At 36.4% G+C, this 19,088-nt stretch overlaps 1 pseudogene; it reads right to left on the bottom strand.

Moving 5' to 3' along the window:
• Positions 1-14,863: 14,863 nt before the first annotated feature.
• LOC107180091 overlaps positions 14,864-19,088 on the bottom strand; it is a 29,258-nt pseudogene continuing 25,033 nt past the window's right edge.

Here is a 19,088-nt window from a genome sequence, read left to right as displayed (position 1 = left end):
GTGCCAGAAGTGGGGTACTGCTAGGACAGTAATCTAAAATATGTTGCATTGGTGTAGTGATGATGTAGCAGAGGTTGGAGAAACTGATTTAGGAGGCTGGAAGAAGGAGACACAGGTTTTATAATGGCAATGTAATTGAAAATCATATCACCTATCTACTGAGACTAGCTCCAGAGGAAATAGTTCAAAAGAATAAAAGCAATAGTGTATTTTGAATTTTACATTTTGCCTTTAGCAAGGTTTTACTAAAAAGATAAGCTCAAGGAAAGAATTGCTGAAATGAAAATGCATAAGAATACTTGAAAGGATTGGAAAAGCTGACTTTCTAGACCTTGAATGGTAAAAAATGAAACGGAGGAGGCCTTGAGTACAGTACAGGAACAAAGATCATATCATCGAGGCTTTGGTGTTTCCATCAAAGGCCATTATTTTAGATGGCCTGAAGGTGGCTGGGATGGAGTTCTAGAAAAACAGACATGGGGACAAGGCATGGTGGCAAGGAAGGAAAGAAGTAAATCAGGTTCTAGAATTATGTAAGAAAGAACTTTGGCTCAGGGTGCCTGGCTGGCTCAGAAGAGAATGTGACTCTTGATCTCAGGGCCATGAGTTCAAGCCCGAAGTTGGGTGTAGAGATTACTTAAATAAATGAACTTGAAAAAAGAAAAAAAAAAAAAAAGGAAGGGCCTGGGTGGCTCAGTGTCCCACTCTTGATTTTGGCTAAGGTCATGATCTCATGGTTGTGAGATCAAGCCCTGGGTTGGGCTCCATGCTGGGTGTGGAGCCTGCTTAAGATTCTCTCTTTCTGCCCCTCTCCTTTGCTCATGCTCTCTATCAAAAACAAAAACAAAAAACTTGGGATGTAGTCACTGGAAGCAAGTAGATCACAAGACTAAATTTTTGAAGGAATTTTATTACTAAGCATATAATCATATCATTAACCTGGTTCAAATGTTGTTCAAGTGTTAAAACAGTGAAGCAACTATTCAACCCCAAGCTTGTATAAGGAAATAGGGCATAAACACCTTACAACATCCAGTACCCTCATAAGATGTGGCCATGGAGAATAATGGACAACATAAGGGGCTATACAGAAGACAAAGGACAAGGGAGTTCCTCCCAAAGACTGAGGTCTTATCAAGCCTTCCTGTACTCTGAAGAAAGGTGGATCACAAAATGTCTGCACAGTATTTCATCATTGTTAGACATTTCCTAATGTCTCACGTCTTTCTCTTTTCCTTTTTTTTATTTTATTTAATTTTGTTAATGTCTATTTTTGAGACAGAGACAGAGCACATGCGGGGGAGGGACAGAGACAGAGGGAGACACAGAATCTGAAGCAGGCTTCAGGCTCCATGCTATTAGCACTGAGCCCGAGATGGGGTTCGAACTCATGAACCATGAGATCATGCCCTGAGCCAAAGTCAGATGCTTAACCAACTGAGCTGCCCAGGCGCCCCATATCTTTCTCTTTTCCTAATGAGAGCATAGTGTAGTTACCTGTCTCTGATCTACCAATGTACATTGGGTTTGCTGGAACATGGAGTAATAATAGAGATAACTTACCCTTTTAGTTCATAGGTTACACTTGGACCTAATGAAGAGGCCTACACATTACCTAAAGACCTAGACTCTAGGCCTGACCTAGTAACTGAACAGAACTTTAGGTTGTCTCATTGGAGTAGGACATGTTCTCTGTGTGGGAAGAGAGATAAAATAGATATTTAGTGACCAGAATAGTGGACTCTTGTAAACACTAGATTCTTTTTGTGGATACACATATTATATTTCCCAACCTCCCTTGCAAGTAGGCTTACCAGTTAGGTGTGCCAATTAGGTTCTAACCAGTGGAATGTGAGTAGAAGTGATGTGCTCCTGTTGCAGCTCTGGTCCATAAAAACAGCACATGAGAAGTCCAAGATCTCCCGTTCCCCACCAATTTGAGGCAGATGAACACATTTGTATTAGAAGCCACGTGTTGAAGATGGCCAAGCCACAAGGTGGACGGACTCACTTGTATTAGAATTTATATATATTCTTTTGGGTTAAACCACAGATTTGGAAGTTATCCTAACTAATATAGATCTATCCTTTCCCCCAGGTGTAACTGTCCATTACCTAGACCTAATTTTCATACCGCAGAGGTGAACCCATGAATCACACCAGCAAAAGTACCCTTATTACTCAGTCATAATGATTGATTCAGGAATGGGCAGATTAACAAAATGAAGCCAATGAGAAACAGCCTCACCATTTGGGCTAGCTACTATTAAGAAAGAAACATGTCACAGTGGAATCAAGCAAAAACTTTACCTATGGCCTTTGGTCACCATGGGAAGTGAACTTGCCTGAAAAGGAAATAAAGGCAGCCTCAGTGGTGTTACAAAAGGGTAAAAGAGCCCATGATTTGAGACATGTATTTCCTGGCTGTCTCCTCAGGGTTAGAACACCAAATGATAAGGGATAGATACTGCCAAGAAGATTTCAGAATTCAAAAACAGAGCTTGTGGCTTGTGCCCTGCTTCCCATCAGGAAGTTTGCCTAACACAAGCAACTACAATCAAGTAGAAGCTCAGCATGACCTGTTTAGGCAGAGAGGACCAGACAGCATTGATAATCACTCCCACTCTTGCATCTTTCTTGATGACAGTAGACTGAAAAGGAGATACGGAATTTCTTAAGAGGTATGTAAACTTGGTTCACAGTGAGCCTAACTGCTTGCAGGCAGGGTGATGGAAACTCATGTCAGAAGCTATGGTATGAATCCATGGATTGGATAGAGGATCCTACTGAGAAGACACTAATATCCATACATTTAGAGGTAAGGGCAGAGGAAAAACACTTTGAAAGAGTAGATTACAGTTTGTATCAACAACAGACCTTTCAGCAACAAATTTAGACACCAAGCAAACCAGATTCCCTTCTGCCAAAGTCATGATGGTAAAGAACTTATCTCTAAAAACCAGATAAAATCTTAGAGGAGGGATGAGAGCAGTCTAATAATAATACCTTAAACTGAATTCCCTGAATTTGAATAAAAAATTAATGTGAAATTCAAAACAGACTGTTGAAGAGAATAAAATATCTCAAAATGGCAATGTTTGTGTTTTTATTCTTGATTAGTAATAGTACCAGTGTCAACAAATGACACAATCTAAAATGTGAAACCAATGAGTCTAGGTGAGGTGCACAATAATAAGATTCCTTATCCCTAGCTAGGAGGTTTGGCAATGCTTAATATGTTGTCGCAAGCAACAACCTGTTGAATGTTGAGTTTTAGGCTTTGTTCCAATAATTCCGATACCCACTTTTGTATAAGGAATAAGGGAGCACCTTTCAGAGAGCAAACTCAAGACCACTATATTAGCCGACCAAGGACCTCATCCACTAGCTAATTAAGGGTGCCCTTAACTCACCTTGTTAAGTTTATACCACTATCTAATTAAATTATCTTCATTATGTTGTACCACAAAGAGCTACATCCAGACCTGAACAAAAGAAATGCACATCAGAACTCTAGGTTTTCAAGTAAGGTTCGATAATTGGATGAGACTTTAGCATGTTTCCCAAGAAAGTATTTCAGTTGTCCGTGGAATAGTGGCATTGTCTTAGGCTAGAACATTTTTGAGATTATATATACTGAAAGAAGCACAAGTGTAGATGCTAGGTAACCAAGGGGTGGAATGTTGTGGAGAATACTCCATCACTTACTTTTTGTATGTCCATCTTTTCAAGAAGTGCCTTTCATCTATGTGATAAAGCTGTCAATTATATGACTTTTTTCCCCTGTCGTAAAGATAGGCACATGAGCCAAGCCAATGTTTTCAGTTATCTATAAAAATTATACTGATGCTAGAGATGCTGACATAACATGGAGCCTACCTTGCCACACAACAAAGATGGAAGAAGGCAGGTATGAGCAATAGAGAGTAGAGTCCAAATGATATTTGAAATCCAGGGTTAGGTCTATTGTTAATTAAGTGGCCACTAAGTTCTGCCTTTTCTCTCACCCACCCTTGCCACCCTCATTTAAGCTATTTTAAGGTAGGTTTTATTCATTTGCAACTAAAATAGCCCCGACTAATGTAGTCCCCTGGGTGGTGCAATCCCATTCTTAGAGAAACTTACAGAACAAAGATTGGAACAGTAGTTATAGTTGCCCCACCAACACCATCATGGAGACATTCCCTCAGTTGTCTTCCTTGGAGAAACTGGCTTTATTAAGGAAAGTAATGATTTATGATTACTTCTTAATTGTCAAAGTCATTAGCCTTGTTTCAGCCCCTACTTTACCTGACTCTTGTGGACTTTGACATGAGTTGTCGCATTTTCTAAGGAATCTCAATAAACTAATTCCCTTCTTGCATAGGTTCTGAACAATTTGAGAAATAAAGGATAGAAATGGGGGCCGAAATATCACTTTATTACTGATAAGAGTAAGTTGATTGATGTTGTTTAGTATGAAAACCAAATAGGCCTGCCAACTTATCCCCACAATTAGGCCAATGTATACCTTCAGTCCCGAGCAACACTTCCCAAGGACGGCATGGAGGATCAAATGACAGTTTGGTTTCTGTAGACAACCTTGTCCTTGTAGATTGGAGGACAAAGCTAAATCAGACATTCTTCACAAATTCACTAGTCATATAAGTCAGTCAATTTCCCCAAGTGTAGGGAAAGACGTTGAACCTAGTTTAGGTCCTATCACAGGAAGCAAACGTCAGAAGCATGCAAGATGCTTTCTCTACTAGCATCATTAAACAATCCCTACTTGAAAACCACTTCCTTTAATTTTCCATGACAACTTCCTAGTTGCTTTATCTCTCTAACCAATCCTACTTGATCTTCTTTATAGGCATTTCTTCCTCCATCTGGCTTTTAGATGTTAAGAGTTTCCCCATGATTCAGGCCATTGCCCTATTTCTATATTATATTCTCTCCCAAAGGAATCTCATTTCAATTACCATGTTTAAGGCTAATGAATTCATAACCCTTATCTCCAACCCATATAGATTCAAGGTTACTAGCGGAATTACTGTGTTTAAGCTAATGCTTCCTTAACCTTTATCTCCAACCTAAATAGATCTAAGATTACCAAATCCTATTCATTCTGCATCCATATCTAATTACTTTCTTTGTCCTCACAGCCACTGCCTTAATTTGGCTTCTACCAGCTTTCGCCCATACTATTTCAATAGTCTATTAATCTCTGCCTCTGGTCCTAGTCTATTCCATTTTATCCTCCATATTGCCACCTGAGTTACTTCTTTACCTTGTAAAAACAATTTATTTCTGAAACAAAAGCAATACAAGTTCATTGTAAAACATTAAAAACATGATTTTTAAAAACTTAATATATGAGCATACTTTCATGCCATTAAGTATTCTCTATAATATTATTTATATTGAATATAAAATGGATATTTTATTTTATTTTATTTTATTTTATTTTAGTAGGCTCCATGCCCAGCGTGGACTCCAACATGGGGCTTGAACTCACGACCCTGAGATCAAGACCTGAGTAAGCTGAGATCAAGAGTCGGATGTTTAACCGACTAAGCCACCCAGGTGCCCCTGAGTATATCATTTAAATATAAGCACTGCAAAATGGCGGTCTGTAACCAAAACTGTTACATGAACATGCTATATTTTGTCATCACAGCATTTCAAAGTTGTTTGAAATTTGAATGCCTTTATACAACACATGCTTTCTTCAATTCCCCACAGTTTCCACAGATTCCTAATATCCAATGTTACTCCTTCGTTTTTGTCACGTACCTGTTTTTATTATGTTGTTGCTATTTTCTGGTGTTTTTTTTTTTTAAAGATACTTTGGAATTTAAGTTGAAAATTTATCCAACGTAAGAATGAGTTTTCATTCATCCACCTGGTATCTGTTGCCTACCTACTATGCATGGTCTCTGTGATGGCAAGAAAATGGTGAACAACACAAACATGGTCCTTTATCCCTTGACACATATAGTCTAGTGTGAGAGACATACAAAGGAACTGCCAAAGGGAATAACTGCTAAAGGGAAAACTAACCTAGGGACCTTTCTTTGAGGGTAGAGTTTTCTTGAGAAAATAGTGCTTGAGCTGATATCTGTGGGAGAAACTACTTAGGCAAAAGATTAGAGAATATTGCTGGCCAAAGTAGTGTATGTATAAAAGTCCTGAAAAGGGAGGTATCAAATTGTGTCAAAAGAGCTGAAACACAAAAAGTGAATGGAATAATTTTTGCAGGATGAGGCTGGAGAAGTTAGCAGAAGCCAAATCATTCAGGGCCTTGTGGACTGTGCTAAGAAATCTGAAGCAGATGTGGAGATGAAATCTGCCTCCCTTTAATTGCTATCCATCCAATGACCCTGGTTTTCTCTTTCCTTCTTTTCATTTACTCCTCATATGACATGATTTTGAGATCTCTTTCACCCTCTGATCACTCTTTTTTGGAACTTATAATTTTCTTAGCCTGCTGCTCCAGAAGCAGAGCCAAGTAAGAAATAACTAAGCTGAGGGCTAGAAGGATGACAATCTACAGAAATAGTAATTAACTACCGGTCACTTTAGTAGAACACAGTTGCTACACAATTCATATTTAATTAAATGTTATTGGGTAATGAATATATATCTTACATTAGATTTTCTTTTAAAACTATGTCTCCTATAGGGGCGCCTAGGTGGCTCAGTTGGTTAGGCATCTGGCTTTGGCTCAGGTCATGATCTCACGGTTCATGGGTTCAAGCCCCACATCAGGCTCTATGCTGACAGCTCAGAGCCTGAAGCCTGCTTAAATAGGATTCTCTGTCTCCCTCTCTCTCTCTGCTCCTCTCTCTCTCTCAAAAAATAAACATTAAAAAGTTTTTTTTAATGTCTCCTATCTTAAAGTTTATTTAGATTAAAATTAAAATCATATTGCTTTTTGTATGTAGTTCTAGGTTGGTTAAAGAAGGAAATATAGGAATGGAAAAACGTAAAGATTCCTAGAAAGCAAGAGAAAGCCAGTCTAAGATGTAAAATATGCCAAGGATAATCTACAACTAAATAATGTGCACTAACTATTGGTTATTAAACAAATAAGCTACATGCATTTAATTTTTGTTCTCCATTTTATGTTTGTTAGTGTGGTAATTTTTGTCCTTGTTTTTTTGCAGAATGTAAAGTAGTTATTGCATAAAACAACTCCTACATAGAGATTCATGAGTTCCTGAGTTTTTACTTTCAAATTGAACATGAAAAGAAACATATTCAGAGTTCAGATTTAGAGCAAGCAAGTATATTAATAACTAGCAGAAATGTTAAAAGTTAGAGCAATTCCTGGCTTATATCTTTCTCAGGACAAATTGGGCTCATTAGAAAGTTTGATCTGATTAAGACTGAAAGTATCCAAAGGAACTTTTCATTCATTCATTTATTGATTATTCTACAGATATTTATTAACTACTATGTGATATGCGCTATTTAGAGCACTGGGTACCGCTCATTAAAAAGTGCATAGTTTTTGAAGGCATTATATGCAGGAAATACTATAATAAACCTTTGACATATAAGGGATTCTCCCAATGACCTTGAATTCTCAAATAAGCAAATATTTTATATCATATAACAACTCAGAAAATATGGTAAATTATAACTAATCTTTCATATTTTCACATGTAACAGTAAGTTTTAAAATTAGGCAGAGGTTCCAGTCTAGCATGTAAGTAGTTTAGAAGTGGCCACTCCAAAAAAAAAAAAAAAAAAAAAAAAAGTGGCCACTTCATCCTAACATCAAGTAAAAAGCTGAACAGACTAAAAACCAACAACTTTTCTTACATCTGTCAGAGAAGTGAGGTCACAGGGCAAATCACTCCCCCCACTCATAAATTGGAGAAACAGACAGATGGACAGAGAATCACAACTTACAGGAGCAGAAATCTTCATGGCAACCAGTGTTGGGGTAGGAAAACCTGAACTGTAATTAACAAATTGCTGGAGACTTAGTGTGGACAAGGCTGAGAGTGTAAAACTCCAGGGGGATCCAATCATCGAGGGCCCCCATGCTTTGCTGATCTTTACCTCCAGGAGCCCTACTAGGTCCTCACAGTGAATACTGGAGGAAAATTTGATATTACTGATTACTTTCAAAAGTAACCATTTTAAAATACTCCATATGATTATGTTCTTCCTAACAAGGCCCGTCCTCAGAAGAAAGTATTTTACCAAACCCCAACCCTCTGGGGTTTTATCAGAGCCTAACCTAATGCCAGCTTACTCTAGCCATCATATCCCACCTGAGGTGGAGTGAGAAGGGGAGAGGCTAAGAAACACTATTGAAATTCACAGTGGCACAAGCTCACCAAAGACTGAGACCTAATCATAGGACTATAGAACACTATCCCTTCCCCCACAACCTATCCTGCATTACTAAAGGCCTATTTATTATAGTTCCTTTTACCCAGTACATCATGTCCACCTTTCAATGAAAACCTGCAAGGCGTACTAAAAACCAAAAGCAGTTTGAAGAGACTGAACCAATCAGCAAAACCAGAGTCAGATACAGCAGGAATGTTGGAATTATTAGGCCAAGAATTTTAACAAAAATACATAATTAATATGCTAAATGCTTTAATAGCAAAAGTAGATAATGTGCAACAACAGATAGATAATATAAGCAGAAAGATGAAAATTCTAAGAAGAAATAAAAAAGAAATGAGGAATGCCTTTATTGGATTCATAAGTGGGACAGACTCAGCTGAAGAAAGAATTGCTGAGCCTGAGGAAATGACAATAGAAACTTCCAAAACTGAAGAACACAGAGAAAAAAGACTGAAAAAAAAACAGAAAACAAAAAAAAACCCACAACAGAACAGCATAACCAAGCACTGTGGGAAAATTACAAAAGAATACCAGGAGAAAAAAGAGAGAAAAGCGACATAAGTAGTATTTGAAGCAATAATGACTGAGAAAGGTCCCCAAATTAATGTCAGACACCAAGCTACAGATCCAGGAAGCTCAGAGAACACAAAGCAGGATATATGCAAACAAAAAAACAAAAAGCAAACAAAAAAACTATACCTGGGCATAGGCATAGGTAAAATGAAGAAAAATAATAAAAAATGAAGAAAAAGTCTTGAAAGCAGCAAAGGAAATAAGTATCTTACCTATAGGGGAGCAAGGATAAGAATTATGTTCACCTTCTCCTTAGAAACTGTGCAAGCAAAAAGAAAGTGGGGGATGCCTGGCTGGCTCAGTTGTTGGAGCATACAGCTCTTGATCTCAGAGTTATGCATTCAAGCCCCCATATTGGGTGTAGAGATTACTTAAAAATAAAATCTTTTAGGGGCGCGTGGGTGGTTCAGTTGGTTAAGCATCCAACTTCAGCTCAGGTCATCATGATCTCATTGGGCTCTGTGTGGACAGCTCAGAGCCTGGAGCCTGCTTTGAATTTTGTGTCTCCTTCTCTCTCTTTCCTCCCCTGCTCGCACTGTTTCTCTCTCTTTCAAAAACAAATAAACATTAAAAAAAATTATTTTTTTAATGTCAGAATGCCTTATTCAGCATTAGGGAACCTCACACAACACTGAATCTGACCAAAGAACTAATTTTACTATAAATGAACTAAGACAAAAGAATAACAACTATGTGATTACTAGTTTTAAATGGTTTATAAACCTGTTGATTACTGAACTAGAAAGCAATGACCATAGAATGGTGGAATGGTCTATTGAAGAACTCATTTATGATGCACGGAACAAGTTGGGTAATACTGTCTTACAAGATTCAAATATGGCTTCGTCTAAGACAGAACACATAGGTCTGAGAACAAAGGGGTGACAGTAGAATGGCATAAATCACTATTAGACCTTATGCCTGGAGGGACTATATAATTTATTGTCCAGACTTAGATACTTTTAAGAATGAAATAAATCATTAAACAGTTAAAATTACATAATAATTTCAAATGTGTATTAACTGACAAATTAGTTTTATTATATTGATGGACCGATGTAGAAAATAAACTGTTTAAAAACTATTTTCCAAAACAAATCTGGATACAGTAAATTAAAAACAAGCTGCTTAATACTGATTATCAGTATATTAAAAATAACAATAATTATTCTAGACATTCATGCATTTTAATCTGTTTATTGACCATATCTGTGTCTCATACCATGTTTTTTTTTACTCTGAAGAATATATTTTTTCCAGCTTCATTGAGATATAATTGACATATAGCACTGTGTTAAGTTTAAGGTATAAAACATGATGATTTGATACACATATATACAGATTCTCCTCAACTTATGATAGGGTTGTGTCCAGATAAATCCACCCTAAGTCGAAAATGTATTTAATACACCTAACCAACCAAACACCATTGTTTAGCCTCACGTGCATTAAAGTGTTCAGAACATTTACTATGACCCTGCAGTTTGGCAAAATCATCTAACATAAAGCTTATTTTATAATAAAGTGTTAAATATCTCATGTAACTTACTGAACACTGTACTAGAAGTGGAAAGCAGAAATGGCTGTTCTGGTACAGAATGATTGTAAGTGTATTATTGGCTGTTTACCCTCATGACCACGTGGTTCACAGCATCTTTGGCACACTGTCACTGCCAGCATCACGATAAAGTATTGTACTGCATATCACTAACCTGGGGAAAGAAATCGAAATTCAAAATTTGAAGCATGTCTCTACCGAATGTGTATTGCTTTCATACAATCATAAAGTCAAGGTATAATATCATAAGTATAAGTTGAAGACTGTATTGCAAAATGATTACCACAATAAAGTTAACTAAAACCTCTATCACCTCACATTATTACTTTTTTTTTTTTTTTGTAGCGATAGCATTTAAAATCTACTTTCTTTGGGGGCACATGAGTGGTTCAGTCAGTTAAGCATCTCTGACTTTTCATCGCAGCTCAGGTCTTGATCTCAGAGTCATGAGTAGAGACTCTGCCCTGGATGTGAAGCCAACTTAAAAAATAAAAATCTGGGGCGCCTGGGTGGCTCAGTCGGTTAAGTGTCCGACTTCGGCTCAGGTCATGATCTCGCGGTTCGTGAGTTCAAGCCCCGCGTCAGGCTCTGTGCTGATGGCTCAGAGCCTGGAGCCTGTTTCAGATTGTGTGTCTCCCTCTCTCTCTGACCCTCCCCCATTCATGCTCTGTCTCTCTGTCTCAAAAATAAATAAACGTTAAAAAAAAATTAAAAAAAAAAATCTACCCTCCTTAGTAACTTTCAAATATATAATACATTATTGTTAATTATAGTTAATTATATGAAAATATATAATTACATTGTTAATTATAGTTAATTAATATAGTTAATTATTGTTAATACTGTACTTTAGATCACCAAAACTTACTCAACTTACAGTTGGAAAATTGTATCCTTTGACCAACATCTCCCCATTTCCCCCCACCCCTAGCCCCTATGAAGAATACATTTTAATATGGTATTAGGTTTGTAATTTTTAATAAAAATATATCTAAACTTCTTTAGCATTGTATTTTAATATTTTAACACTGTAGTTAATTAATTTAAAATTGTTGATGCTCTCAGCTGACTGTCCTCTGTTGACCTCAGTATTTTTATTTGGGAACATACTGTCTCTATAGGTTAATATAAGTACCTGGCAAACTCAGAGCAAATTATTCCAAATGGAGTATATTCTCAAGTTAGATTTTGTTTTATTAAATATGTAAATATTTCAACCCAAATATTTTCAGTTACTGTCTTTTTTTTTTTTTTTGCTTTCACTCATAGTATCTTTGACCAGTATTTTACAAGACAAAACTTACCAAATATGTTTTCTCTATTTTATTATTCCTTGAATGTTATATCAGATTTAGATGTTATACAATAATATACCACTTACTAATTTCATTCCATTCTTGTACAGAATATAAATTTATCCAAGTAAAAATAAAGACTCCATAAAAGAATCTTTTCAGAAATCAGAGGTACTTGTTTCCTATTGCCATTGTGCTAAATTACCATAAACCCAGTGGCTTAAAACAACACACATTTATCATCTTGTAATTCTGGAGGTCAGAAGTCTGAAATGGGTTTCTCTGAGCTAAAAGGCCAACATATTGGCAGAATTGTATCCTTTCTGAATGCTTTGTTGGAATTTTGTTTGCTTGGTTTTTCCAGCTTCTAGAGGTTGCTTGAATTCTTTGGCTTATGGCCTCTTCATTTTAAGGGGTATCCCTCCAACATTTGTTTCCATTATCATATCTTCTCTGACTCTCTTTCTCTTCTGCCTCTTAAGGACCCTTGGATTATTACATTGGACTCATGTGGATAATGTAGGCTCCACATCCCAAGAACCTTAATCACATCTTCCCAGTCTTCTTTGCCATGTAAGGTTACACATCCATAGGTTCCTGAGATTAGGATATGACTAGGAATGTTTTCAAATATCTGGGTCATATGGTATCTAAAGATGGGCAAAATGCTTGACTAGACAATTCACTAAGAGATATGGGTGGCAAATAAGCACATGAAATGATGTTGTACTCTATATAGAAATATAATTGATTTTCATATATAAATCTGATATCCGGTAACTTTGCTAAACTCCCATACTACTTCTACTTACTTATTTGTATACTTCATGGGACGTCTTCACAGAAATTGTGTTGTCTGTGAATAAAGGGAGTTATACTTCTTTTCCACTATGGATATATAGATGTTTTAATCCCTTCCTCCCTTCCTCCCTTCCTTCCTTCCTTCCTTCCTTCCTTCCTTCCTTCCTTCCTTCCTATGTTCTTTCCTTCCTTCTTTCCTTCTTCTCCTTCTTTTCTTTTTCCTTTTGCCTGTTGTCACTGGCTAGAACCAGCAGTGCAAAATTGATTAGAAGTGGTATGATAGACATCCTTTTCTTGCTTCTGATTTTCAGAAGAAAACATTCAGTTTTTCACTGTAAGTATAATGTTAACTGTAGGGTTTTCATGTATATGGTTTATCAGGTTGAGGAAGTTCCTTTGTGTTCTTAGTTTCAAGAGACTTTTTATTAAGCCCGGATTTTGTATTTCTCAAATGCTTTTTCTTTGTTTATTGAGATGATCATGTGTTTTTTTTCTTGCAATTTGTTATTAAAATGCATTAATTGATTTTGAATATTAAAATAACTTTACATTCCTGGGATAAACTCTACTTGGTCATAATGTATTATCCATTTTGTATATTATTGTATTTTATTTTTTTAAAGTTTATTTATTTATTTTGAGAGAGAAAGAGAGAGAGCACACATGTGCACACCAGCAGGAGAGGGGCAGAGAGAGAATCCCAAGCAGGCTCAAGCAGGCTCCACCTTGTCAGCACTGAGCCTGAGTAGGCCCCAACTAGATAACTGTGAAATCATGGCCTGAGCCTGAGCCAAAACAAAGGGTGGGACGCTTAACCAACTGAGCCACCTTATTGTATTTGATTTGATAGCATTTTGTTAAGATGTTTTGCACATATACTCATGAGATCTATTAGTCTGAGGTTTTCTTTTTCTATAATGTCATTTTCTGGTTTTGATATAAGTAATATGGTCCTCATAGCATGATTCAGGAAGTATTTCCTCCTCATCAATTTTCTGAAAGAGTTTGTGTGGAATTGGTATTATTTCTTGCTTATATGTGTGGTAGAATTTGCCAATGAAGCTATATGGGCTTAGCATTTTCTTTGTGAGAAGGTTTTTAACTAGAAATTCTATTTCTTTAATAGCTACAGAATTATTTAGTTTATTTCTTCTTGAATGAGTTGTGTGTAGTTTGTATATTTCAAGGAATTTGTCGATTTTATGTCATTCTTTAACTCTGGTAATATTATTTGTTCTGAAGTCTATTTTGTCTTGTATTTATATGACCACCCCAGCTTTCTTTTGGTTAGTGTTAGCATGGTGTTGTTGTTGTTGTTGTTGTTGTTTTCCATCGTTTTACTTTTAACCTATACATTAACATGGTTGGGTCTTGTGTTTTATAAACTTTTACAATCATTTTTAAATGAGAGTGTTTAGGTCATTTACATACAATGTGATTATTGACATTTTTGGATTGATATTATCTTACTATTTTTTTCTATTTGTCCCATCTTTATTTCCATTTTCTTATTTTTCTGCTTTCTTTTAGAACAATTGTGTTATTTTTACTCCATTTCATTACCTTCGTTGGCTTATTAGCTAGAACTGCTTATTATTCACAATAAAGAGATACAGAGTTTTAGTTGTCTATTTAAGGTTTATATTACACACCTTTAACTTATCACATTCTACCTTCAAATAATATTGTATACTACTTAATGTGTAGTGTAAAAACTTTGCAACAGTATAATTCTATTTTCCCTTCCGAGCCTTCTTACTATTTTCACCTTATATTTTTACTTCCACATATTTTACAAATCCCACAATATGTTATTTTTTTGTGTGTTTCTTTAAGGAGTCAGTTATATTTTGAAGATATTTAAATAAGAAAAAGTCTTTTAGTTTCATTTTTCCATCTTTATTGATATATGATTGACAAAAATGTAATATATTTAAGGTGTACAATGTATTTTTTTTTAAGTTCTCAGTTTATTAATCCTCTCATAAAAAATCTGCTCAGTCTGGGGCGCCTGGGTGGCTCAGTCAGTTGAGCGTCCGACTTCAGCTCAGGTCATGATCTCGCAGTCTGTGAGTTCGAGCCCTGCGTCAGGCTCTGTGCTGACAGCTCAGAGCCTGGAGCCTGCTTCTGATTCTGTGTCTCCCTCTCTCTTCGCCCCTCCCTGACTCATGCTCTCTCTCTGTCTCAGAAATAAACATTAAAAAAAATGTTTTTAAAAAAATCTGCACAGTCACCACAGATAAAGCTACTGCAGAATCTTTACTCCTGTTTTCCAGTCTTCAGCTCACTTTTTGCCAGCACCAACATTGGCTTTGCAGTCTACCTGACTTTCCTCATTCTGTTCTTGTGTTCCTTTTGCTGTTTTCTTGAGGTATTTTTCCTTCTCATAAGGCCGTGTTTTGCAAGTCTACGTTTGAGTTCATTTTTCTTTATATAATTCATGGAATCTTAAATCATGCCAAAGCCAGTTGTCTTGCCACCACCAAAATGGGCTCTGAATCCAAATACATAGATGATATCTGCTATGGTCTTGTACATTTTGGCTAGTTTTTCCAGAAGTTCTGTCTTAGGTACTTGACAGTTGCCTTTCCGTAGTGAAGAACATCAATGACCATTTTTTTCCACTGAAGTAATCAGCTGGTGGTCATAAACTTCCTGGTTGGAAGGGTTACTGTGCTGTTCCTGATGGTGGCAGAGTTTCAAGCAGCCAAGAAGGAAAAGAGACAATATGTTTTGATACATTTACATTGTAAGATAATTACCACAATCAAGCTAATTAACATATTCATTACTTCACATAATTATCTTTTTGTGTGTGGTGAGAACACTTAAGAACTACTCTATTATGGGGCATCTGGGTGGCTCAGTCGGTTGAGTGTGCGACTTCTGCTCAGGTCGTGATCTCGTGGTCCATGGCTTCGAGCCCTGAAGCTATGCTGACAGCACAGAGCCTGGACCCTGCTTCCAATTCTGTGTCTCCCTCTCTCTCCGATCCTCCCCCACTCATGCTCTGTCTCTCTCCATCTCTCAAAAATGAATAAATGTTAAAAAAAATTAAAAAAAGAACTCCTCTATTAGCAAATTTCAAGTGTTGTAATACATTATTATTAGCTCTAGTCACCATGCTAAACATTAGGTCTCCAAAATTTATTCATCTTATAACTGAAAGTTTGTACCCTCTGACAAACATCTCCATTTTTCCCTCAACCCCTAGCCTCTGGTAACCACTATTCTACTCTCTATTATTATGAATTCACATTTTTTTCCCCAGATTCCTTATATAAATGAAATCATACAGTATTTGTCTTTCTGTGTTTGGCTTATTTCATTTAGCATCATGTCCTCCAGCTTCATCCATGTTGCAATGCAGGATTTCCTTCTTTTTTAAGGCTAAATAATATTCCATTGTGTATGTGGTGTGTGTGTGTGTGTGTGTGTGTGTGTGTATGTGTGTGCATGTGCATGGTAGTCACATAGGCTATTTCCATACCTTGATTGTGGTGATTAATGTTGCAATACATACGGGAGTGCAAATATCTCCAAGATAGTGATTTTATTTCAATGTATAACCAGAAGTGGGATTGCTAGATCATATAGTAGTTCTATTTTTATGGAATCTCCATACTGTTTTTGATAATGGCTGTATCAATTTACATTCTGACCAACAGTATACAAGGATTCTTTTTTTGCCACATCCTCTCGAAAATTAAGCATCTTTCTACTTTTTCATAATAGCCATCCTAACAAGTATGAGATGATCATTGTGAGTTTGATTTCCATTTCCCCAGTGACTGATAATAATGAGCACTTTCATATATACCTGTTGGCCATTTATATATTTATTTCCTTTTGGAAAAATGTTCAGGTCCTTTGCCCATTTTTTAATTGGGTTATTTGGGTTTTTTGTTATCAAGTTATGTGAGTTCCTTAAATATTTTAAATATTAACCTCTTATCAGATGTATGCTTTGCAAATATTTTCTCCCAATCCATAGGTTGCCTTTTTATTTTGTTTATTTTCTTTGTTGTAAAGAAAATTTTAAGTTTGTTTATTTGTTTATTTATTTGTTTATTTTTGCTTCTGTTGCCCTTATTTTTGGTGTCAAATTAAAAAAATAGCCAACACCAATGTCAAGGAGCTTTGTCTTACTTTTATTTTAAAATTTCACAGTTTCAGATCTTACATTAAAGTCTTTAATACATTTTGAGTTTTTTTTTAAGTTTATTTATTTATTTTGAGAGAGAGAAAGAATGTGCACCCAAGTGAGGGAGGAGCAGAGAGAGAGGGAGAGAGAGAATCCCAAGCAACCTTTGTGCTGTCAGCACAGAGCCCAATGTGGAGCTTGAACACATGAACTGTAAGAACCTGACCTGAGCAAGATTAAGAGTCAGATGCTTAACTGACAGAGTCACCCAGGTGCCCCCGAGTTTTGTTTTGTTTTGTACAGTGTAAGGGTTCAATTTTATTGTTTGAATGTAGATACCCGGTTTTCCCAACTCCATTTATTGAAGAGACTGTCCTTTCCCTATTGTGTATTCTTGGTGACTCTGAAGAAGATTAGTTGACCATATTATGTGTGGGTTTATTTCTGGGTTCCTGATCTTAGAGGAAAGGATTTCATCTTTTCACCTGTGAGTATGATGTTAGTTGTGGGCTTATCATATATGACTTTTATTATGTTTGGAATGTTCATTCTATACCTAATCTCACTTGATCATGGTGTATAATCCTCTAATATTTTGTTGAATTCATTTTCTAGCATTTTGTTGAGAATTTTTGTATCTATATTCAACAGGGATATTGACCTTTAGTTTTCTTTTCTTGTAGTGTTTTTATCTGGCTCTGGTATCAGTAATGTTGACCTTGTAAAATAAGTTTGTGTCACCTCCCCTTCAAGTTTCGTAGAATTCACCAGTGAAACCATCTGGTCCCTGACTTTTCTTTGCTGGGTAATTTTTGATTATTCATTCAATCTCCTTGCTAGTAATTTGTCTGTTAAGATTTTCTATTTCTTCATGAATCAGGCTTCATAGATTGTTTGCTTCTAGGAATTTATCCATTACTTCTAGGTTACCCAATTTGTGGGTATGTAATTATTAACTATTAATGGTATATAAATATTAATAATCATTTCTTATGATGATTCTTAGTATTTCTGGGTTATTAGTTGTAATGTCTCCTCTTTCACATATTATTTTACTTATTTGAGTCTTCTCTCTTTATCTTAGTCTAGGTAGAGGATTGTCAATTTTGTTCATCTTTTCAAAAACCAGCTCTTACTTTTTTGTTGATATTTTGTATTGTTTTACTGGTCTGTATTTTATTTCTGCTCTGATTTTTGTTATTTCCTTCTTTTGGCTAACTTTGGGCTTAGTTCTTATTTTTCTAGTTTCTTGAGTTAGATTATTAGTGATCTTTCTTCTTCATCTTAATGTAGACATTTATCATTATAAACTTCCCTCTTACAAGTGTTTTAGCTACATACCAAAAGTTTTGCTATGCTGTATTTCCATTTTCACTTGTTTTAAGACATTTTTAAATTTCTCTTTTGATTTAATTTTTGAACTATTGATTGTTCAGGAGTAGATATACTTTCCACATTTGTTAATTTTCCAGTTTTCTCCTGTTACTGATTTCTTGTTTCATAACATTGTGGTAAAAAAAGAGGCTTGGTATTATTTAAGTCTTCTTAAGTTTGTTGAGACTTGTTTTGTGGCTTAAGAATTGTGGCCTGGAGAATGTTACATGTGTGCTTGATAAAAGTGTGTATTCTGCTGCTATTGCATACAATGTTCTGTATGTCTGTTAGCCCTATTCTGAAGTGTAGCTCAAGTCTAATGTCTCTTTGTTGATTTTCCGTCAAAATGGTCCATCCATTGTTGAAAATGGGGGATTGAGTCCACTACTGTTTTGCATTGTAGTCTATTTCCCTTCATATCTATTAATATTTGCTTTATATATTTAGATGCTCCAATGTTGGGTACAGGGCAAGTGCAAGGTTGGAGGGAAGATGGCAGCCCCAGTTCTGGGGAATTACAACAGCAGTTTCTTTGTGGGAGGGAGGTAGAGCAGCATCTCTCTTTCTGGGGTTCTCCCTGGCTGCTATGGCTGTTGGTCACTACAACGGAAAAGATTTGGGTGTTCCATGTGGACCAGGACATTGAAGTCTGCTGATGAACACTAGAGGGTCCTCCGCTATGAAAGCTGCAGAGAGTCCACCGCTGTTGCAAGGGCTGTTGAGATAATCAGCAGCAAAGTCTCCCAGGGTTCTCCACAGAGCTGGCCATTAGGGATCACAGTGGCACCTGCCACTGTAGAATTGCTACGGATAGCCTCCATCCTTCTGTTTTGTTCCTAGCCACCTCCAGATATCTCAGCTGTGCCAATCTCACCAGTGATCCTCTTGTACAGTTATTCCCCCCCCCCCTTTTTTTTTGCTCCACTAAGTTGCTATAGGTTTTTAATTTGACTCTGAGTTCTTCCAGGGCTATTTTCATTCCTGGATCACT

This window comes from Panthera tigris, chromosome B1 (genome assembly GCF_018350195.1).
Source record: "Panthera tigris isolate Pti1 chromosome B1, P.tigris_Pti1_mat1.1, whole genome shotgun sequence".
Lineage (NCBI taxonomy): Eukaryota > Metazoa > Chordata > Mammalia > Carnivora > Felidae > Panthera > Panthera tigris.
This window is presented reverse-complemented; position numbering and strand designations above follow the sequence as displayed.